The sequence below is a fragment of the Cryptomeria japonica genome, chromosome 8 (assembly GCF_030272615.1).
Source record: "Cryptomeria japonica chromosome 8, Sugi_1.0, whole genome shotgun sequence".
Classification (NCBI taxonomy): domain Eukaryota; kingdom Viridiplantae; phylum Streptophyta; class Pinopsida; order Cupressales; family Cupressaceae; genus Cryptomeria; species Cryptomeria japonica.
Genome location: NC_081412.1, coordinates 277,864,388 through 277,886,161, shown reverse-complemented (window position 1 = coordinate 277,886,161; position 21,774 = coordinate 277,864,388).

Genomic DNA, 21,774 nt, shown 5'->3' with positions numbered 1-21,774 from the left:
ATCATTCTCAAGTACTCATACTTCTACTTCAAATTCATCAACCTATCTTATTTTGTCTTTGGATCTCCTTCATATGCCAAACACAACTTGTTCTAGATAGATTTTGCTTCTTTCAAACCTTTTACTCTTCAATTCATTGAATCACTTATATAGCTAAAAATTCTAGCTCTAGCCTTTGCATTATCTTCCTTTGACTTTATCTCATCCAAGTCATAGCACCACCCTATAGATCTGTATATCCAGTTTAAATGATCTCCCAAATTCCATTTTGCAATGTCTCCAAATGCGACTTCATTCTCTCCTAGTATAGAAAATGTGTACCATCAAAGATAGTGATGCAGAGCATCCTCACCAAAACCATCTTAGGGAGATTTATTTCTCCAAACTCACCTATCCAATAGGTATAACTCTTCAATAACTTCATAAATCCCTCACTAGGCTCTTAATCCAATCACAAGGCTATAATAGCCCAAACAAATCCAATCTCCTCAAACCCTTATCCAACCACTCACACACATTCCTCCATACATATTCAACCATCTTGAACCTACATCCATGCTTCACAACACTCAACCAACCACAAACTCCTTACTAGTCACTCAACCAAGACTACTCTAACTAGGAATTCATCTTCTTCACTAATGCCAACTCCCAAAATGTAAGGTTCCTCACAAAAAAATCATACTCCTTTGTCATTCCTACAATGATTCTCCACATGTTCAACCTTAGATCTCTCTACCCACCCAACCTCCCAAAAGGTCACACAACTCCTAGATTTTGTTTCGTTGTTTTAATGGCAATCAAGTGCCTTTAGGGACAGTCAACAAATTAAGACTTTCTCCCTTCAACTCAATGTCTTCAAATGTTTCTAGGTACTCAATAGTGTGCCCCAAAACTCTCTCCAAACTCCAACTATCAAAAACAACCAACACTCATCCATGCAAACACAAGTTCTTGTACACTGTCAACAAGGGCAGTCACTGCTACTTTAGAACAATCAATAAGTTTATTCATTTATGGTGTTTCTCAATATTGTTAACACTTGTTCTAGATCAAAGGAACCCCCACACACTCTCCAATACCTTCACTTGACCTCACACACACCAAATCTTCAACCATACTCACTCAACCAAGAAAACAAGGGAAAGTTCGTAACATTGTCAAACTATGACAGTCACAAAGCAAATTCTAGGACAATCATAAATCCTCATGAATTGATTGGCTTTCTTGATCACCTAACACTTGTATCATGCAAAGGGGTCCCTCACAAATCCCTCTCTTCATTTTCAACACCATTCAAACACCTTTGTTGCATTTACACCACTCAAAACTAATGAAATCATTGTATTTTCAGACTGTGGCACTGTCAATCATCAATTTGTCATCATTTTCACATGCAAAAGTGAACATGGATCCTTGCAAGTAAAAATAAATAAAATATATACAATTTCCCTCCATTCCACCAATATTTGGCCTCTGATCAATGTGGAATGGAGGTGTAATACATTTTATATTCTCACTATTTACCCTAGTAGGGTTTTGACAGTGTTTTACAAAAATTATGATAACTTTCTCAAAACACAATCAAATTGAATGAGACAAAGACCAAATTAGAGAGGATTCATTCCTCTTTCACCATAAATGAGTTTACAATGCAATAGAACTTTAAATTATGAATAAAAATGCCCAAGAGAAGACTTTCACGTGGTAATTCTCAGGAAAGTGCAGGGAACCTTCAAGTTTTATTTATTTTCTTACTCAATACATGGCAACAAACCTTACATTGAATGAGGATAATCCCTTATAATGTCCTCCAAGATTTCAAAATGGTTACTGTTGGCATTGTGTTGTCATTGATTTCAACCGGTATAGAATGTTACTGGTATGGGATATTGTTGGTATTGTTGTCATTGATGTCAACTGGCTTTGTGGTCATGGGATATCAACCAATATGCTACAAGTTATGGTATGTAACAGATAAGTATAGGATGTTAACCAATATGATGCAAGTTATGGTATGTACCATTGAATAAGTAGTGGAGACCAACATAGGATATCAACTAGTAAGTGATGTGTTGGCAGTGTGTTGTTGCCAACTGATAAGAATGTGACCGGTAAGAAAGTAAGGCTGAAATAATGAAGAAGGACAGACAATTGGTATGCAGACTGATGACAATCAGCAGGAATCCCACCGGTAAGTGATAATGCTCTGGAATAAGACAGAGGATTTAAAGATAGGTGATTGAAGGCTTATATTGAGTGATCAAAGTGGAACATGAGGAAGCCTCCAACATGTGAAATCAGAGAGATATGCACCAGATCAAGAGTAAGCATGATGAGCTTGTTAGCACATATTTTAGAAAATATTTTATTCTATAAGGAGGCCTTTTTCTTTTATCATATGAGCATTTATTGCTAGTTTGCATGTGGAGGAGCCTTATTAGCACGAGTAAAAGTTCTCTAAGGATCAGTTGTTTCAAGAGTGTCAAGATATCACTTGGGAAACACTAAGGGCATGCACTAAGTATAGACTTCACAAGGAATCCATTATGGAAGCATTTGTCATTGGCATATGCACACTCCAATGAGACATTGTATGTGATTGAAGGTTTTCTCATTGATGGCAATCTTGCAATCCTATGGCACCGGCAAGACATTATACCGAAAAAGCATTACACCAAAAAGATAGTGCACCGGCATCAGCAGATCACTCAGGACACTGGCACCGGCATAGAAGAAAACAAGTATACCGGCACAGAGGCCGACAAGATTTTTGTTATGTAATATTCTATTTATTATTGTAAGCCAACTTGGCAAATTGTAAAATTACTCTTATATATAAAGGAGGTCATTGTAGACATTTGTAGGCGTGGTGTGGAAGCACTAAGGAAAATATTAGGTAGACCTAATGTGCGAAATATAGGTCAAGGGTATATGTAAAGAACAGAGCAAGAACCTGTACTAAATCTGGCATTGAAGATTCTATTGTAAAGAAATACAAGTTATTGGATTAGTGTAATCCTTATTGTAAGTCAGTGTGACTTCCCATTGAGCAGTGAGCTCTAGGCAGTTGGCCTTCCTGCATGTGCAGGCCCCTATTGTAAGTAATATTCTCTTATTGGCCAGTGAGTGAATATTGTGGGTCACAAATCCCACCAAGGTTTTTCCCACACTGGGTTTCTTCGTTAAACATCTTGTGTTATGGTGTACTTTTCATGTGGATGTTCTTGATTCTGTTTATTGCATTATTTCTTGCATACCGGTACACTGTTATATTATGTTCTGCATGTTTTAGCTTAAGAAATTCTTATTACCGGTTAGATATTGATTCACCCCCCCCTCTCAGTATCTGTGAGACCCCTAACAATTGGTATCAGAGCTTGGTCCTCTATTTTCATAAGCCTAACAACTTGAGGAAGATCTTGACACTGGTAAAGATGGAAAATCTGATGAAGCAACTTGAAGGAGCTCTTACAGACTATGATGTAGAGAAACTGAAAAATATCAAATTAGAAGATGATTTAAGGGCTGCTCAGGATATCATTCAGCCACTTCAAGAAAATTTTACTGTTGCAAGAAATAAGAGAAGAGAACTTTGTGAAAAATTGCAAAATGAGAATGATGAAAAGGAATCACTTAATGATATGATAAGCAAGTTGAAACAAGAGATCATGACAACAAAAAATGAAATGCAGGATATGACTATGAGATTTTGCAAAGAGATTGAGGATAGGAAAAAGAATGAAGAAGAACTGACTAGAAGACTAAGTGATGCAGCAAATGAGAACACAAGACTTAGCTATGAAAATGACATGTTGAAGACAGATCTGATGCATACTCAGAATGACTCAAATGAACTGATGAGACAAAAAGAAATCTTGGAAAGAGAACTGGAAACTGCAAATCAACACAAAGAAAAATTCAAGAAAAGCTCAGAGGAACTTGGTACCTTGCTGAAGAATCAAAAACCTAAAGGTGACACTTCTGGAATTGGCTTTGAAGTTGGTGAAAGCTCCGGTACTGCAAATACTCAGGATCACAGCAAACCGGTAAGACAACCTAATGCTTATAAATTCAATGGAAAATGATTTAACTGTAATAAGTATGGTCATAGAGAAAATGAATGTAGATCTAGGAATTATCAGAATATCAACACACCCACTGGTCAATGTTCAAAATGCAACAAAGTTGGTCACAACTTTGAAAACTACAGAATGAATGTGAGATGTTATGTTTGTGGAAGATTTGGACATTTATCAAATCAATGTAGAACACAAACCGGCATAGGTTATGGGAAAGCTATTCAGAAGAATAATGTAAATTGTTATGGATGTAACAAGATTGGGCATATTGCTAAATTTTGTAGAAGTAAAGGAACACTGGTAGACAACAAAAGTGCTAGCTTGAAAGGTAAAGAAAAAGTTGAAGAGGTTAAGCAAGAATTCTCAAAACAATGGATTAGAAAAGCTGATCTAAATATTGGGAATACTTCTCCACCGGTAGAACCAACCAATGCTTCACCGGTAGGACAAAGTGATGCTTCACTGGCAGGACAGAGCAATGCTCCACTGGTAGGAATTTCTTCATCTAATTGAAGAAAATTTTCTTGAGGGTTTGGCAATCAAATGACACATGTGCTAATTATTCCCTCAATTAGAGATAAGAAGTTGAAAATTACATATTACTGGCAGACAATGTTAAGTGAATACTTAACCGACATGCAATAAATGTGGTAGATGGTGAAAAGACATTATAAAATAAGGTTTTGGCTCCATTTCATTTCACAGTGATTTCAAATTTTCAGAGAGCGTGAAGATTCTGAGCTAAGGCATTTCGAGCAAGAAGCAAGCACTCCAAGCAATCATCCACCCAAGGTAGTAAAAGGTATTTAATCATGGCATCCACCTCTGCAATTGAATACATAGCAAACCCTACTATTGTTGAAGTAATTAAAAGACCTAGGCCCATATTTCAGTTAGTTCCTGAGATAGCAAAGAAGGATGATACCTTAGGTTCTTTTTCTCAAATCCCTAAGGGAGTTGTATATGCTGAAGACCCCAGAATGTACATCCACTACAACATTGAAGAGTTAGGAGATGAGGAAATCAAAACCATGTATAAAACCGTAATATGTGATGATACCGGCAATGTTAAAGATGAACACAAGATTATTGAAACCCTAGGATTTACAGAAATCCTTAGCATTCCTGAATTTCCTAAGGATGTGATTAGGATTGTTTTAAGCAGAGTTCATGGAAAATTCTTCTGGTTAGATGCAATCCATAAGATCACCAAGGAAGCTATGAAAGCTGTCACAAGGCTACCGACCACTGGTAAGAGACCAGATAAAACCAAGAAGGTTCCCAATGACCTAGTTATAAACCTAACTGGTGCAACATTTGACAAGAGATCTTTAAGGTTTAATGATGTAAAAGATATCAATGTGAGATTCATCAGTATGATATTAGGTTATAAAGCCACTCATGCTAAAAGACTTAACTCAGTTTCAAGTTTATGTATTAAGAGTGCTTATGATATGGTAATAGACAATGCAAAAATTGACATATGTGAATGGTTAAAGGATGAACTAATTGAAAACCTTGGAAAAATAAAAAGGACAAGAAAGGAACTTTCAGATTTGGAAATCTATTAGTATGCCTAATGCTACACATAACAAAATAGGTTCCTAGTATAGGTTATAAAGAACTTGGAAATGACATACTGGTAGGAAAACAATTGACTGAACTGTTCAATAACATGGGTGAGAACAAGGAGAACAATATTCATGACTTTTTCCAAGCATTAAAGACCAAAATGAAGAAAAGAATAAGGTTATCTCAGAAAATAGTAGACAAATACAAAGATAATATATGCTTTGTTATTAAGAAAGATGAAATATGGATGGAAGCAGTCATCCCAAGAACAATTTGGGTAACCGAGATGGGCTATGAAACTGATGACCACATAGTTGAAACATATGTTAAAGCACTTCTGGAAGCCCCCAATGAGCCTAAGGAAGAAGTATTTGGTAGTGTTGAGACTATAGAAAGCCAAATACAATCAAAGAAAAGAGTAAAGAAGGCTAAGGCATTTGTAAGGAAAGGGTCCAGACAAGCAAAAGCCATTAAGGAAGATGTATTAAAGAAAACCGGCATAACAGAGGATGAGTTGGCAGCTCCACAACCTGAAACTCATCTATCACTGGTAGGTACTTCTTCAAAAGGTGACATGCTAGCAACTTTTAAAAGAGTTGTTAGAAAAAGAGATCCCTCACTAGCAACCACTCCTTCACCTAGAAGAACAAGGCAAAAGCAACAAGTAGTGAGATCTTTGGTTAGAAAGACCACACCAAAGAAGAAGCTGACACCTAAGAAGAAGAAAAGGACAAACAGAGACTTGGCACCTCTTGATGTACTGCTAAAAGAAATCATAGAGGAAGGAAAACTGAAAAATATAGAGAAAATTTATGACACTCTAACTGCTGATGAGAAAGAGCAAGTTGAGAACAATGTTATATTGCATATGGACATGTACAAGAAATTTTTGATGGAAGTAGCAAATGAAATTCCTGATGATTTATTCAAAAGACTTGAGGCCAGAAGGCAAGCAGTGATAGAATTAGATAAGAAAATAAAAATAGAGAAGCTACTTGCTGTATATTCAGTAAATTCTCCAAAGGAAATTAATGATTTGATTGCTCAAGCAAACCGGTCAGTATTCTCTACTACACACCGACATATTTCACTAATGGCAGGAAGAGTTACTGAAGTGACAGAGGAAACAAAAGATGGATGGGATATATTCCTAGTTGACAAAGAAAAACAAGAAGAGTATAGGAACCCTAAACCTATAAAGGTATATCAGAAAGATAGAGACAAGGGGAAAGGCAAAGTTGGTGGACCACCAAGCATCAAAGTTAAAGACAACCTACCTCCAGTGGTGAAAATAACAACTACTGAAGATCAACCGGCAACAAAAAGTATGGATGTAGAAGATAACATTCCTAATTCTGAAGTCCTATATACTGTAAATGTTGATACTCAGAAGATCAACATAATAGTAGATAAAGATACAACTAATAAGTCAAATATGGCAAATAAGCCTCTGGTAGCAGGGGAAACAGAGAACCCGGCAGAAGATACATAGAAAAAGGTAGAGATTGAGTCATAGACAGAGACAACACAACATACAGAGAAACCAATAGAGCTAAAGGCTCCAGAACAGGTACATAAGGAAATAGTGCCACCGGTAAGCAGTGAAGTAGGAAAACCAGTGCTAAAAGAAATGCAGACACAAACTGACCTACCAGAGGTCAATACAAGCATGGTTACTTCCACCGGTACTCAGATTGTTGGATCATCAAATGTGACTAAGGTATTACTTGATTCTATCAAGAAAATAACTGACTACAGCTCACAGGCTTATAAAGCAATTGATGATTCTATACCAATTTTGAAGGTAATAGCTCCCAACTGTAATATAGATAATAAAGATTCTTTAGGACAATTGGATACATTGTGTAAATATATCTCAGAAAACATTGAGAAAATAAAGGAAGAATCAGTGAAGGATATGGTAGAAATTGAAAAACAAAAATTCTTTGATGAGGAAATAAAGAAGTGTAACAGAGATTTTGACACACTTCTACTAGAACTATGTAGTTTGTTGAAAGAATACAAAAATCTATATAAAGATACATGTAAAACAAACTTTTTGACTGTAGATATTGACAAGAAAATAAGAAAGGCACAGGATGAGATAAATAAACTTGCAGACAACTTTGTCAACTCACCAGATTCACTATCAGTTTTTGAAGAGAAGATAGAAAATTTTGAGGAAGAACTACTCAAATTAGAAAGGGAAAAGGAGAGAATAATAAACAAGGCAAAACATTTGAGATCTAAACTAAGTCCAAGATTGGACTATTTAGCATCTTTGCGGAGGGAAATTTCTGAGGCATTAACACAAGGAAGCAAAACATCAGCAAAGCATTTGCAACATCTCACCGGTACAGTGAAGAGAATTGAGACAGCAATAAAAGATAGTAAGAAGTTTATGGATAGTATAAACTTAATTTTGGGAGATCTTTTTTAGATTATAACTACCTAGCTACAAGGTTGAGGTTATGGATAGATGAACCTACAAACTCTACTGACAACTTCACAACCTTTGTCATTGATGCCAAAGGGGGAGCAGTGGGATGAGAAAATATTCAAAACATAGGAATCATATGCTCAAGGGGAACTCTCACATTTTTGGTAAACATTACTTTTGGTAACATTTTTGGATTACACATTTTTGGATACTTTTTGAAATTTCTCATGAGTGTTGCCATCAATGTGAAAGGGGTAGATTGTTGGCATATGCACACTCCAATGAGACATTGTATGTGATTGAAGGTTTTGTCATTGATGGCAACCTTGCAATCCTATGGAACCGGCAAGACATTATACCAGCAAAGCATTACATCAGAAAGATAGTGCACTGGCATCAGCAGATCACTCAGGACACCGGCACCGGCACAGAAGAAAACAAGTATACCGACATAGAGGCTGATAGGATTTTTCTTATGTAATATTTTGTTTATTATTGTAAGCCGACTTGGCAAATTGTAAAATGACACTTATATATAAAGGAGATCATTGTAGACATTTGTAGGAGTGATGTGGAAGCATTAAGGAAAATATTAGGCAGACCTAATGTGCGAAATATAGGTCAAGGGTATATGTAAAGAACAGAGCAGGAACCGGTACTGAATCTGGCATTGAAGATGCTATTGTAAAGCAGTACAAGTTATTGGATTAGTATAATCCTTATTGTAAGTCAGTGTGACTTCCCATTGAGCAGTGAGCTCTAGGCAGTTGGCCTTCCTGCATGTGTAGGCCCCTATTGTAAGTAATATTCTCTTATTGGCCAGTGAGTGAATATTGTGGGTCACAAATCCCACCGAGGTTTTTCCCACACTGGATTTCCTCGTTAAAAATCTTGTGTTATGGTGTACTTTTCATGTGGATGTTCTTGATTCTGTTTATTGCATTATTTCTTGCATACCAGTACACTGTTATATTATGTTCTACATGTTTTAACTTAAGAAATTATTATTACCGGTTAGATACTGATTCACCCCCCCCCTCTCAGTATCTGTGAGACCCCTAACAAATCAGTGATCATTGATGTCAACTGGCTTTGTGGTCACGGGATATCAACCAATATGCTACAAGTTATGGTATGTAATAGATAAGTATAGGATGTTAACCAGTATGATGCAAGTTATGGTATGTACCATTGAATAAGTAGTGGAGACCAACATAGGATATCAACTAGTAAGTGATGTGTTGGCAGTGTGTTGTTGCCAACTGATAAGAATGTGACCAGTAAGAAAGTAAGGCTGAAATAATGAAGAAGGACAGACAACCGGTATGCAGACTGATGACAATCAGCAGGAATCCCACCGGTAAGTGATAATGCTCTGGAATAAGACAGAGGATTTAAAGATAGGTGATTGAAGGCTTATATCAAGTGATCAAAGTGGAACATGAGGAAGCCTCCAACATGTGAAATCAAAGAGATATGCACCAGATCAAGAGTAAGCATGATGAGCTTGTTAGCACATATTTTTAGAAAATATTTTATTCTATAAGGAGGCCTTTTTCTTTTATCATATGAGCATTTATTGCTAGTTTGCATGTGGAGGAGCCTTATTAGCATGAGTAAAAGTTCTCTAAGGATCAGTTGTTTCAAGAGTGTCAAGATATCACTTGGGAAACACTAAGGGCATGCACTAAGTATAGACTTCACAAGGAATCCATTATGGAAGCATTTGTTAGCAAAGAATTCATTATGGTATGATCTAGGATTGTCCTCTAGTATGTACCAGACCATGTGGAAAAAGTTGGGATCACCGATATTCAGGATGGATGACTCATTTGTTCTGGATTGCAATATTTCAATTATCAGCATAAGTAATCTCGATGAAGCAGCATTGGCAAGCAAAAGAAGGGTTATCGACATGACTTATACCAATGAAACAGAAGGTGGATGCATTAGAGCGCTTAAAAGAGACTCAGTACGGTGCGCGCTTTTGAAAATTTCATCGGGATAGTTTGTTTTGATGAAGCAGAAGGCAGTGGTTTTCTATCGGCATGTATCAGCTTATTAGCAAAACATAGAAATTGTTATACCGATAGCCTATGAAGCCATCGGTGTGACTTGTGACGATAAGGAAATGTGGATCATGGACTTATAGTATCAGGATATCGGAAGTAATGATAAAAGTATATCCCGATACCCGATGACTAAAGGGAACCGAAGGCGGGCCCATCAAAGAAAAATACCATATCGAGATAAGGCAAAAATAGTTAGACCGATCCCCGATGTCATGGAGAATCAGAAGGCGGAACCATCGGCATTACCTATACCGATAAAATAGATTCGAAAGCATAAAGCATAAAAGTTCATCGGAGACTCATTAGGACTTCCGGAGGAATAGAAAAAGGCTATTCTGACCCCCGATGAAGATAGAAGCACCTATGGGGATATCGGTGTAAACTATACCGATAAAGTAAACATTAAGTGAGGACTCATCAGGACATCAAAAGAAGAAATTTTATGCTATGTTGAGTCCCAATAGGACTGTTAAGGCAGATGTTGAGTTGCTAGAAGTTCTTCGGGGTAAGTTATGCCGATAGCGCAGGAGACTTAGTCAGAATGCGGATTGGTCTATTGAGATCATCGGGGCATCGGAGGGACATGAAATAAACTATGTCGACACCTGATGAGTTAAGTAAAAGAAAACCAAAGGCGAATGCATCGGGGAGAATTATGTCGATGGAGCATTAGAACAAAAAGAAAAAGCCGAGATTGAAGGGATGCCCATCGAGATAAAGTGAACCATCGGGATAGAAAAAAATTGTTATCCCGAGACCCGATAAGTTGGTTGGGATATCTTTTTACGATCAGAAAGTGAAAAGTGGTAAATTCATAACAAATGGCGCTAAACAATTGAATCATCAGGAAAAGTCTCACAGATTAGCCATTGGAGGTCTTGATGTGAAGAACTGACATAATGGCTTCAATTAAATGCATCTATTGAGTAGGTTTGTCACCACACGTAGCAAATCCATCAAGATTGTGGTAATTGAGCACAAGATTGGACTTCCTGGAATATGTAACCAGTGTTGCATAACAACATTTTGCATAGAGCTATTGCAATAAGATATCAGGTGTTTATTGAGAGAATATTCTGAGCTACTGAGCATAGAGTAAAGAAATTTATAGAGATGGAGGGGTCAAGCTCAAAAGGGAAGCAAAAGGTTGTTGAAGTATCCAGTACCACGATGAAAAAATTGAAGGGTGAAGTCGGTGAAGCTCGAAGAAAATTAAACCAAGATATGATAGATCAGATGGGCTCTCTAGGAGCTAGGTCACACAGAGCTAAGGTGATTTGCCTATTCACGACCAGTTCGAGGATAGATACAGAGAGATTGGATATGTACTCACAACAATGCATGGGCACGAGTTGTTTCTTTTTCATTACCTCCGTAGGGATGAGCCTATACCAATTTCAAACCCATGGAACATCGATTTAGGTAAACTTGTGGTACCTAATGTCTTTGTAAGTATTGACTTATTGAAGCTCCTGGTAAGACATTATGATGCAAACAAACGATGCATTTTGTTGCTCGATGGGACTGCTTTTGGTCACTTTGCAGTAGCCATAATTCAGGAAATTTTTATTCTGGATCTAGAGGCAAATGTGCCTTTATCATTTGTGGATTTGGAAGAGGAATATAGAAAGATGGATACTACATATCAGGGTTGGAACCTCACTATCTATAAAGCAGAAAAGGGGAGGCTAACAAAGGAAGATGGTCCTCATTATTATATGACTATTTTCAAGAAGTATCTGCAATATACATATATGGCTTGTGGCCAGGTTGGAGGAGTGGAAGCTCCTAATGTGGCACACATAGGACCATTGGTTTTACTAGAAGATATCCAGAGACATGAGCCTAGAGCTTTTGATTTTTCTTCGTACTTGGTGGACAGACTGCATGAAGGCTTCATGAACTTGAAATATAATCTAGACAAGCATTTCAAGCATTATTCATTGTTAATGCATATTATTTTATTTTATGGAAGATTTGGGGGATAATGGTCAAAGGGTTTGAATGTAAATATAGTAGGGAAGAATGGACAGGATCAACCGATGTAGTTGTGGGTTTCTTTCTGGGATTATAGATATGTGAATTCTCATTACCTCAAATTTGAGGAATTATTTGTTAAACCAATTTTCTTGCTCTTTGGTGAGCCTCTGCAGGGATCATTTTCTGAGGATGTCAAGAAGTTTCTTAGGCCTCACGAGCACAAGAATCCAAAGGTTAATCACAATTGGGGTGATTGGTACTCATGCCAAAACTTCACTTTTTTTTGATGCTATGGATTTGAGGGGTATCCCTATGTGTTACCAAAGCCTGCACCAGATAGGATTGCTTTTCTGGAAATTGTAAGGCAATTAAGTGTCTCTAATGCTAAGCATTTTGGAGGTGCACACAAGCAATCCTTCCTCCCTAGTACACTTCATTTCCAAGATTCTAAAGTTGTATCTACCAAAGCATATGAAGTTATTGACAGGAAGTTGGTGGATGAATACAACCTATTCCAGCGCATATCTAGAATGTGTTATGATGTCAAGGGTTACATCCATGCAAGCAGGAAGAGGCAGGAGTTGGGAGATTATTTTCATCAGGAGGATGGATTTGAAGACATGTGTAGAAATAAGGAGGTGGAAGAGCTAATGAATGTTATGGAGACCTTAGAGAAAAAACTAGAGGAGAGAAGGCAAAGATTAGAAAACATGGAGGAAAGACCAGCCCAAAGTGATTTAGGGGAGAACAAAGTAGTTTCCAAGCTTCAGGCAGCTGAGAAAGAAAAGGATCCAGAGGCACAGGATAAGCTCATCGTTGTACTAAATGCAGAAATAGATGAAAGAATGATAGAGCATGTTTCTTTTATATCAGGTGATCAATTTATAAAGTCTAAGGAGTTCAAATCATTCATGTACCATTTCAAGGGTAAGAAATTAAGGGAAGCAGTGCCAAATATTACCCCTAAGAATGAGGCAAAAATGAAGAAGAGGTTGAAGGAAGATATCAACATGGAATTTGAGACTATGACCCCACAAAAGGGGAGGCAACTACTAGTAGAGGCTGGAATAATTGTGTTTCTAGGTTGGGACCTGAGTGCCTCATTTATCTTTGATTGTTTGCTGCACTTGGACAATAAGGATATGAAATTGAATATCCAAGGAGTAAAATATATTTTTATTGGATCAAGGTATGATCCAAATGAGGAAGAAATGTTGTTGTGGGCCTTATACCCTCCCAATAAAAGGCCAAAACTCATAGATGTGGATAAATATTTTGGTCACATGATGACCCTGAAAGTTGGAGAGGTAGACCCTATGGTCACGATCAACATAGGTATTAATATTTCAAAATTAAACAAGGCCCAGATGAAACATGAGATAGCAAAGAAGAATAAATATAATGCCTTATATGAAGAAACCCTTAAGAGGAGTGGGCATCTGATCCCTCAAATTACTAATTTAGGAGGTCAATGGAAGAAGAAATTTGAAAAATTAGCTTATGAGCATACTAAGTTGAAGAGACAGATGAAGAGAATCAAGGTTGACACTGCTTGTATTTTGTTGAGTAAGAGATATGACAATGTGGAGAAGGCATTGGATGAGTTCTGGGGTGTATATCAGAGGAACATGGACAAAATGGTTTCACACACCAGAATTCAAGATAGACTCAACCTGCTGTTACAAGATGCATCGACTAGAGAAAAGGTAAAAAAGAAGGTTCAGGGTCTTCTTATCACACATGAGGAAACTACAAAGGAATTGAAGTCTGAATTTGAAGAATGCGAGCAAATTGTTCAGTGTGGGGTTCCCCGTTTGGTAGACGATGCAAGAGTAATTAAAGATAAGACCATATGGCTTTCTGAATGTAAGTCTTTACTTAGTGCAGCCCAAGCCATTGCCAAAACAGATGTCCTTGATATGAATGACACTGCCGACCAGTTCGAGAACTTTTACACGATCGAGAATGTAGCTAGGGATGTGATCTTCAATGCTACAACCTACAAGGATGCGGGCTATTTAGGGCATATTCAGAAAATGTGGACAACGGCTAGATCGAAAGTCTTAGTTCTTTGTTTTAGTTTTTGTAATACAATTGATAATTTAGTTAGGTTGTTTAGTTACTGTTCAGTTAGTTGTTAGGATAATGGAAGGGTGTGTCCTTCCATTCATATCTCTTAGCATACATATTTATAATAAGTCATTTTGTATGAAAAGGGAAGTGGGACTCAGAAAAACACATATTGCCTGGCAGGACTGCAAGTTATATGTATTAGGGAAGTCTAGAGAACAAAGAGGTATTTTTTTATGCAAAATAGACTGTAATGGATTATTTTTAGGTGCAACTTGTATATGCAATCATCTCTTAAGGATTAATATATGAAGATTCATTGTTTCTTTTCCTAAGTATTGTGCATACTTATGTGTTGATGAGTTATTCTATCCTCTTGATAAATCTGTTATATGATTTACTATAATGTGCCATCACATGTTGTTACATTAAATGTGAGATTGGGTTCTTCATTGTTGTGTAACACATACTGAAACCTTCATAGTTGATAATTAATATTGTCTCAGGAGTTGATAGGATTTTTTGTCCACAAAGTGTCATAAATACCCCTGGATAGAGGCACTGGTCTACTATTTATCTTTTAAGGTTTTGGTTGTTCATGCATTCAAGGTCCCTGATAGAGAAACAATTCTCCTGAATTATATATGAACTGATCTTTACATATTTATTTTAAGTCCCAAAAGAATTCTTATTCTTAATATACTATTATAATCATTTTCATTTCTTTTGAAAGGCATTTTATTTAAAGCACTTAATAAAGCATAAATTGCAGAACAACAGATTGCCAGTTTTTGTAATTTGCTAAAAAGCTTAAATCCACTTTAAAAAAACTCTTTTGTGCTTGAGAGGAAGAGGTATACCCACCTAGGTTTAGTGGAGCCTTAAGTGCAGAGGGATTTGGTCTTTGACCATCCCTGTTCGTTGGCCAAGGCTGATTGGACTGCTTGAGGATTTTGCAAATCTTTAGGTTTTCCAATATGTGGTTTTGGGCACCAACAGAGCTACCAGGACAGAAGAGGAAGGATAAGAAGTGATGAGTTTTTCACTTTGAAAAATCGGTTGAGATAAGGTATAAGCAGATGAAGGAGGAGGAAGGATTTTGTATCTACACACATGGACCTACTTTGGGATGTTGATGTCAACTGGAATGCAGACTGAGAATAGTGTCACTAGTGTGCAGGAAGATGTATTGTCAAATGGTAAATATATCTACCGGTATACTAGAAGATCAGAAGGAGATTCATGTTGCCATGGTTGGACACAACTAAATATTATTGACATAGTGACCCTATGGATGTTACCGGTATGCAGACAAGAGTGTAGTCAACTGGTAAGTATGTCAACCGGTAAGCAAGCAAAAGAGACAAAGTGAAGAGATCATGTCAGATGAACACCGATAGTATGTTGGTTGGTGACTGAGCTTAAACCGACATAGTGGACTAAGCTGAGGTGGATACAGACAAAGAGGACATATGGACTCCAGGTGGAAGACATATAGAAGTCAGTGAAGTGTTCTTTGGCGAGGTTGGTAATGGGTAGGATGACATTAAATATCGACTATGAATTTCATGGGTCAAGTGCAGAGGTTTGCGGCTCGATGTAGATCGAAAGGCAAAGATCTCTAGTGCAATAATCGATGCAAGATGTCCAAGTGGAGATCAGATTTGGTGATGACTACTGCAAGATCATTTATGGTGATTGACATTGCAAGGCCGAAAAAATAGGTTTCCTAGGTTAGAAAACGTGTACTAGAAGGGTAAGTTATGGCAGTGTTGTGTTTTTTGTCACAAGTTGTCCATCTCTGATACATGATCTGATCCGATTTGATATGCCTCATGGTTGGTCGAGAAAATCCTAGCATGCCAAGTTCGAATGTCCATCTTGGTGGTAAATCTCACATATAAATGTGTAGATCAAAGATCATGATTGATTGATGTTGCTAGAGGCTATGATGTCAGATACAAAAGAATGGAGAATGAGTGTGCATCAGAGAGTCAATCGGTCAGAGAGTTCATCGAAGAAATTTGAAATGCTTAAGTGTGTGGAGATGCAACCAGTAAGAGGGTTTAAGAGGGGTTTAACCAGTAAGGTTAGAGTGATCGATAAGTTGAAAAGAGGGTAATAATTGAGTGAGTAGGTAGTGCTAAAACTGGTAGAAAGTAGTAGAGAGTGAAACGGTGCAGTGTGAATGTCAACAAAGAACCAGCACAACAAATAACAGGTTTTGACTGGTAAGCAGAGTAACCGGTAACCAAGTGCAGAGTCTGACAGTCCATCAAATTGGTAGAGTTTGAATTGGTAAGGAAGTTGCAATGAGAAAAGGAGAGCAAAGAGAGTGTGAGAAGACACCAGACAAGGTGAAGGTTGAGTTGAGGAAGAGTCAAAGAACCGGCAGATAACAAATCATAGGAAGAACAGTTGAGAAGATTTGAACCAGTAGAGTGATTTGATTGTGAGAGGTTACAAAACTCATTTGTAACCACGCTATTACTATTTTATTGTTTGTATTCATTGTAATCATTGAGTTGGTGCTCGGTGAAGGGGTTGGTGCTTCTTGGGTTGGTGCCCTAAAATCAAGGGTTGGTGCTCCTTGGGTTGGTGCCCTAAAATCAAGGGTTGGTTCTCCTTGGATCGGTGCCCTAAACTTTGTAATACAATTGTTTATTGTGAGGCTGGATTGGAGCAATAGACTCCAATAGCATTTCTCACTGAGGTTTTTCCCATATTGGTGTTTCCTCATATATCTGGTGTTATGTGATGTATCCTTGTGTGTGCTTTCATCTTGATCTCTCCCTTATCTCACCAGTATGTCATCATGGTCTTTGATATGCTAACTTGTATTCACATTTAGGATTAAAAAGGTTAAGATTGGAAACCACCTATTCACCCCCCCCCCCTCAATGGAATCTTTTGTTCAATGATTACAACCACCCTTTCAACTTGTTTTTAACAAACTCACTCCTAATTACCCTCATAATGCAAAAAGTTGCTTTATCAACTCTTTGTCAACTTTGACAATTTTGCCCCAAATTGAATATACACCTAATATATGACTTACATGACTCCACAGTGATTCAAATAGGTCCAAATATATCAAAAATATCCTTATACGTCATAATATGCCTTAAATGACTCATTGACACACATTTTCAACATAATGACAACTTTTGACAATCTTGTCAATATGATGTCATTATGACTCAATACCCTATCTAATGACCTCAAAGACACTTATTACATCAAGAATGGCCATGATTGACCTTAATACATCACATGAACTCAAAAACCTCAAAATATTGTATCATGGACTCCCTAAGGCATAAAGACCTATTAGGTGCTCCTGCACTAGATAGAAACTTTGTAATGTTCATCTTGCGCCATACTGGATCTACCTCAAGTAGTTGAGAATACTTAAAAGGAACCACACTCTGATATCAATTATATAACCCAAGGTAGGACTAAGAGGGGGGTGAATCAATCTAAATAAATAAACTATTGTAGCATATAAACAATTAACCAATAACACATATCAACACATGAACACCAAGATTTATACGTGGAAAACCCAAACTTGGAAAAACCATAGTGGAAGTTAACCCACAAGAATATATCCACTATGAATATAAATGATTACAAAAGAGAGCCCATTGCTCTGGACTTGCACACCAACACTAATTGCTCATGGAACAAGATACAAAAAGGACTTGGAAAACCTAAAGTTAATTGCACTTAGAGAAAGATACAGAAAATGATATGAAAAGAAAAGTCTCATGATCATGAAGTTGTTCTTGAACTTTGCATCAAGTGACCAACATCAACAAACACAAATCTGATCTCATCTACCAAAACTCTATCTCAATTTTCTACAGCAATCTTCAAAATAGTTTGCATATCATTCAAACACAACTCTTCTGCTCTAATCAAACTTCCCCTAATCTTTTCTCTTTACCACATCATCTAAACTCTTACATATCACACACCTCACACTCCTCAAACACACATATGCCTTATATACAACATATATCATCAAAGCTTGGACCAAGTCAGCCTGAATCAAAATATACTTTTCCAAACAAAAACACACACACTGATCCACTCTAGGAGAAAGAGAGGACCAAAACACATCTCCCAAGGATTAATACATTGATCCTTAATCATCAAAACCTAACCAACAACATATTCACATGCTATGCATCAATATAAACAATCACCAATAAAAAACATAAACTCCAATGCACATAAATCAAATCCATATCTCCACATGCTACGTTGAGACCCATAACACATCAAGCACACTTCCACAAATCATATCCAGACCTAAGGGTAGGTCAAACATAGAATAATATCACAACCAGCAATGAATAATACCACAACACTCAGGGAACACAAAGATGTTTCTAGGCCACAGAACCATCATAACCAAGATACCAAAACTATATCCAATTAAGATATCAATAACTCTTAACATCACCAATAGATTCTAGACCCAAGCACTTCTGAAACAACCAACAAAAAAACTACAACAACAACGAAACAATATAACTTTGCACCATAGACATTTCAGACCATTCTGGAACAAGTTTGACATTAATGACAACCACAACAACACATCAATGCATACTTCCAACAATCTCCTCCTTTATCATTGATGGAAAAACTTGAATCAATCAATAAGAACTTGAAACCAAAACTCAATAAGAATAATATTGCTCAATATCTCCTCAAAACTTCATCCCAAAACCTCTACCAGAACTGTTAGCACAATCTGTAATTCCCACCAAAATACCCTAGAGAAATAACCTAAAAAAAACTACCAAAATTTTTTTTAGACACATCCATTACATTATTCCAACATTAACATACATCAATACAACATTATTCAATTTCAAGAACACATGAACATCAAATAGTATCATAAATCCATTCTACGCAAGCGGAATTAAATCTTCTAACATAAGCACATAACAAAATACATTCTTACAACACAATTATTCCCTATGGTATCTTAATGTCACTACTTAGCAATAATCTATCATGACATCCATTTATCAAGAAGATCAATTCTAACTAATCCTATAACCAATTACTTTTCATGCATCTAAAGCATAACCAATACATATGCATACTCTTTCACTCAGTATTATCTCAAGAAAGTAACATAGGTTAGATTTAACCATTCAATTCTCATAATTTCCTATCTATTCAAGTAAAACTTAAATGTACTAATCTATTTTCCATCAATCATCCTAAGGCATAACATAACTCAAACCCAATGCATGAATATATATACAACCCAAAATCATATGTATGTTCCATTTCACAATCACATTATATCCATAAACACATTTTACATATTGAACATTTTTTACAATAAGAATTCTTCCTATCCTCTACATCATGTTCTTTCCACATTTAAATACAGACACCTAACACAAAGATGCATAATCCCTTACATAATTAAATTATCTTATGCAAAGTCCCATACACATGGCATTACACAAATTATTTAACCTTTAGTATCCATGATCACCTAGTTAGTCAAGTATAGATCAATGCTATACATTTCATCTATCTATCATTAATTTTATAACATAACACTATCCATCACATGAACGAATTACATCTCAAATACAAATAAACTAATTTCATTCACATGATTACTTTACACTCATACAAGCATCTTCTACATCATGAAATAACAATAGATCCATACCCTAATTCCAACATCAAGTCCTATTACAACTTATTTTTCAAATAAATGATGGTACAATACAAGAATACATCATCTCTTTTACATACATATTGAATTATGATACAATGTCTTCTTTCATGAACATAGGAAACCAATTCCAAAGTGAAATCTCATGAAGAATCCAATCCACGCATGCAATACAAGGAGAGTATCCCAATGGATGAAGGAAATCAACCAATCGACCATGTGGAACCAATCAAGGAACCACTCCCCAGTGCTACAAGATGACAAAGGTTCCAACACACACTCATGACCTAAGCTGACACCTATTGACCAAATGATACATCAAGACTCAACAAGACTCCAATGAAGAGATCACAACACAAAACTGCATCCCAAGGCTGAAATCATCAAGAGACCCTCAAGAGGAACATTCAATAAAGAAAAGCATATGGACAATGGACTTGTGTAGGGAAAGAGTGTCATCAAATGTTATCCTTACAATAGAAGGGGTCAAGCCTCACCCTGATAGACATGTGGAAACATCTCAATCTTGGATCCATTCAACGGAGATTGGTTTACCGCTACAACAGTATTCCCAAGCCCATCCCAAGCACGCACGCTTATAGGACTATGAGGTGGGGCACACAATAAATTAATATCTTGTTTAGTGAATTACTAATACCCAAAACCCACTAATCAATTATTTAAGTTATCACTTGCAATTACATCAAACCCTTCATGTGATTCCAATAAGTCTAGACCCCCTCCTAGAGGCCTAATGCTCAAGATATTGGTCCACACATGAAAGGGCCCACTCTCCCTACCATGAACCATGACCATAGGGTGAAAGTAAATAACAAGTACACATATAGAATCATCATGAAGGCCAACAAATGTACAATAGCAATCTCAACAAACTAAGCACCAACTGAGCAAAGAGGACTCATGAATCAAACTCAAAGAAGAAGGCCTTCACAAATGGAACATCAATATAATCTAATCATGAATGAAAACCATAAAATAGGTACAATTAGAATCATATATTCAAAAATTAGGCATAACACATCCCACTGAAGTCACATAAACAATCCCTCAACAGCAAGGCATTCTCCCTCTGGCCGGAGTGTAAAATCGCATAGGAACACCTCAATGGTAAGGCATGAACCCTCTTACTGGAGAACATGAAACATCATAAGAGATAAAAATACATCATAACCACATCCTGAAATTCTAATTCATACTTCACAATACTATGGAGTACGCACACATTACAAAGATGCACTCAAACAAGCCAAAAACTGACTTCCAAAGACCCCCGAGACAACTCAGCGCTCTTGAAACCTAGGATAGCATTCCTGGTAGGTATGGTAACATTTTTTGCCATGTATGGTAGCATTTTTAGTCATTATTATGGCATTTTTGGTCTCTAGGGTGGTGTTTCGAGTCTTTAGGGTGGCGTTTCTGGTCATTTTGCTTGAATCTGCAAATCAGGACCTCAGCTCTCATGGTAAGTTTGTCAGAGCATATGGTATGAACAGTGGAATTTTTGGAAAGTATGGTAGAGTTATTGGTATATAGGGTGGTATTTTTGGTAGTTCATGTAGCATTCCTAGATGTTTCTATGGTATTTCTGGTAAAAGTGCAGCGAACAATTCAATGCAAAGGCATATGGCTTAGGAGGGGTCTCAAGAAGACTCAGGGGTATAAAATGACCCTCATAACAAAAACAAGTGCTTTGGAAGATCAAATTATCATCATAGACAATCAACATATGCTCTAGATAGCCACTGAAATGAGGTTGCAATAGAAAATCCCTCTCCCACTGAGCATAAACTAAGAAATAGGAGCCTAAACCACAGAGGA